Source organism: Belonocnema kinseyi, chromosome 3 (assembly GCF_010883055.1).
Source record: "Belonocnema kinseyi isolate 2016_QV_RU_SX_M_011 chromosome 3, B_treatae_v1, whole genome shotgun sequence".
NCBI classification, from domain to species: Eukaryota; Metazoa; Arthropoda; class Insecta; order Hymenoptera; family Cynipidae; genus Belonocnema; species Belonocnema kinseyi.
In genome coordinates this window covers 38780533-38784874 of record NC_046659.1, presented here as the reverse complement: position 1 = coordinate 38784874, position 4342 = coordinate 38780533, and positions in this window count along the sequence as shown.

Below are 4342 nucleotides of genomic sequence, written 5' to 3'. Positions count from 1 at the left end.
GAGGGAGCTCTTCTTAATATTTTGACACCAAAATCATGTCGATACACCTTACCGACTGCGAGTAAAGCCACCCACGCTTTAACTTGACAGACTGTACTGCGCGTATAATATTGTTGTTTCTAGATCTGCACTGAGTATAAACTATAACTGTATAACTCCGCGCGAAACTCGGCGTGCTATCTTTTCAAATCCCAGATTTGAAAAGAGGTTCACTCCAATCTATCACAGGTCTATGTTCGTGTGAATATAGTGGGAGACGATGTACAAGACTGGGTTGCGCGCGCAACCCATTTCTCCTCTTCTGAATTTGAAAACTCGAAGGTCCACGATTGCTGGTCGGAACACTTCGGCGGTTCTATTTATATCTATCTGCTTTAAAATAAAATCAAGAGATTGGGTTTTTAATATTTCCAGATTTCGATGCTGACGATTCTCATGATTTGAATGCTTCGCGCGCCTCTTTATATGCGTATATTTTGAGGTTACGTTACTTCAAGTATAAAAAATAAATGATATAAATATTAGTACTATTATATATAAATATATGCACATCTGAATAATGATAATATTATAATTTTGTTATATTATAATAGTCTTATTTATATCATATTCAAATTTATTTTTTTTTTATTTGAAGGTTCATCTCTTTCGTTGAAAATACATTTTTGATTGAAAACTCATATTTTTCGTTAAAAAATTTCAACTTTTTGTAGATAATTTGTCTTTTTGACTTTAAAATTAAATAATTTCGTTGAAAATTCATGTATTTTGTTTAAAAATTGTCTTTTTTTGTAGATCATTAATTTTCATGGTCGAAAATTCATCTTATTGGTTGACAATATAAAAACTTTGTTGAAAATTCATTTTTCCTGTTAAAAATTATTTATCTTTATCTGAAAATACAACTGTTATAGGATTAATTAAAACTTAATTGTATATATTGGTTAAGTTGAAAAATCGTTTTTTTTTTTATAGAACATTAATCTTCTTGGTCGAAAATTCACCTTTTCCCTTGAAATTTTAACACTTTTGTTGAAAATTCGTTTTTTTTCTTGTTCAATTCAATTTTTATCGCAGTTTTTAGCTGGAAATTGAACTATAAAAATTTGAACAGATTGATTCAAAATAGAAAGCCTTGAATTTTTATAATTGTAATGAAGTAAATTTTAACTTTGAACTGTAAAATACTTAAAAAGAATAACAAAAATTGTTGTGATTGCTAAGAAAATTGACAATGACTTTTTACTTTGAAAAATTAATTTTAAGTGAGTATTTGAAAAGATTTTCAAAATTAAAAAAAAAAAGAATCAGGACGATTTTAAGATAATTTTTGTATTTTGCAATTTTTTTTATTTTAGGAAAAAATCGAATTAACAAAATATATCTATTTTCAACCCAAAAGTTTACTTTTTAACAAAATAAATTAATTTTCTATCAAATAATTGGTGTTTTAACTAATACAATGTACATGATAAAGTTTCAACTAAAAATGGAATAATTCAATTTCAACATAAAAACAATTCATTTTTAATCAATCATAGAGTAGTTTCATTTTCAGATAAAGGAAAATAATTTTTAACAGAAAAAATTAATTTTCAACCAAGTTGTGAAGTTGTCAACCAATAAGATGAATTTTCGACCAAGAAAATTAATGATCTACAAAAGAGACAAATAATAACCATAATACATGAATTTTCAACGAGATTGCTTAATTTTAGAGTCAAAAATACGAATTATCTACAAAAAGTTGAATTTTTTAACGAAAAATATGAGTTTTCAATCAAGGAGTTAAACTTTCAACCAAATAGTAAAATTTTCAACCATAATTATAAAACGTTGTTATAAAAGCGTATTTTTTACAAAGTAGTTCAACTCTTAGTGAAGTAATCGAATTTTAAACCCAAGAAGAAGTAAAGTTGATATTTCAATCAAACATCAACCAATAAGATGAATTTTCGACCAAGAAAATTAAAGTTCTACAAAAAAGACAAATAATAAACAAAATACATGAATTTTCAAAGAGACTGCTTAATTTTAGAGTCAAAAAGACGAATTATCTACAAAAAAGCTGAATTTTCAACCAAAAAATATGATTTTTCAACCAAAATTTTAATTGTCGACCAAATAGTTTAACTTTCTATCAAATTGTTGACTTTAAACGCCCAAAAGATACATTTTTTTACGAAACAGTAAAATTTTTAACAAAAAAGTTAATTTGAAGGCAAATAGTTGAATTTTCAACTATAATTATGAATCCTTAATAAGAAAAAATTAATTTTTTTACTAAGTAGTTCAACTTTAAGTGAATAATCGAATTTTCCACCCAAAAATTATGATTTTAATTTTTAACAATATAGTTGCATTTACAACAAAATAATAGACTTTGAAAAAACAAAATATTTACAGTTAATATTTCAACAGCAAAGTTTAATTTTTTACCAAAAAGTATAAATTTTCCATAAACAATTTAATTTCTACAAAGAAAAACGAATTTTTAACAAAATAAATTAAATTTTCAACGAAAGAGATGAACCTTCAATGAAAAAAATAAATAAATTTTAACAAAGCAGTTGAACTTTTTATAGAAAAGAGGACGTTTTTACAAAATAGTTACATTTTCAACAAAATAATATATTTTTCAACTAAATAATTGAGTTTTTATACAAACGAGATTTTGAATATGTTATGAATAATTGAATTTTAATAACTGATAAAATGATAACGTGAATTATCGAAAAATTGTCCAAGTTTTTCTTTAGTATATGATATTGTTTAAACTAAAAAGAAAAAGGTAAATATTTGTATTACAAAATTATCTGTGTTACCTATTTATAAATATTTATATCAATAGTTTGAAAGAAAAACACTTTAAAGAAATATGTGGATAATTTCTTGACAACACACCTTATCCTTTTATTAAAAAGATGTAGTAATTATGTAGTTTGTAAAACATAAGGAAAAATCTTCATAAAAATATATAATTTTTTGGGAATTGGTTAAGTTTTTTAAATTTATATCACTCAACTACTGTTAGTAAGAAATTAGAATTTTAAAAATCTTAATTACACCTGTTAGGAAAAAAGAAATGAAACTTCGAAATGTGTTTTACTAATTTCGCGAGAAAAAAAAAGTTTTGGCAATGTTTTGAGTACATAAATTTTTACATGTATTGTCAAAAAATTATCCAAGTAGAGTAGAGAACCTGCAATTGATCCATTGATAAACTACAAACTTTGTAAACTTAAATTACTAAATTCGAAGGAAGGTTATGTAATGAAAGAAAAACAAAAATTTTGAGTCGTATATATATAAATAAATATATTTTATCGGTGGAAAAAGCCCGAAAGGCATAAAAAACCACCGTAAAGGACCTACAAAAAAATTTGGGAATAAAAAAATAAAAAGAAGTGACCCTCGCTTCTAACAAACTAAAAATAAATAAAAAATCGTTTTATATAATATAAACATAAACAGTTAAAACACAAATTATTTGATAGAAAATTAATTTATTTTGTTAAAAAGTAAACTTTTGGGTTGAAAATTGATATATTTTGTTAATTAGATTTTTTCCTAGCATTAAAAAAACAGCAAAATAAAAAAATTGCCTTAAAATCGTGCTGATTCTTTATTTTTTTAATATTTTCAAATACTCCCTTAAAACTAATTTTTCAAAATTAAAAGTGATTTTCAATTTTCTTAGCAATCAAAACAGTTTTGGTTACTCTTTTTAAATATTTTACAATTCTCACAAGGCTTAATTTTTTTAAAGCTGCAAAAATCTACATTGTGTTTCTAATTATATTAAATAATTTGAAGTTTTAAATTAATTTTGAATCATTTATTAAATTAAAATTTTAGCGTTTGAAGTTAAATTTAGCTCATTACAATTTTAACAATTCAAGCAAATAGTTAAATTTGTTACATTTTCAGTTTCAAAAATGTATTTTCAACGAAAGAGATTAACCTTAAAATAAAAAATAAATAAATTTGAACAAAGTAGTTGAACTTTTGATAGAAAAGTGGACTTTTTTACAAAATACTTACATTTTCAACAAAATAATTAATTTTTCAACTAAATAATTGAGTTTTTATCCAAACAAGATGAATTCCAAAATCACCAATTTCTTCAATTTCTTTCAAATGCGGATCATTATATAAATAAGACTATTATAATATAACAAAATTATAATATTATCATTAATAATATGTCCATATATTTATATATAATAGTATTAATATTTATATCATTTTTATTTTATACTTGAAGTAACGTAACCTCAAAATATACGCATATAAAGAGGCATCGAAATCTGGAAATATTAAAATCCCAATCTCTTGATTT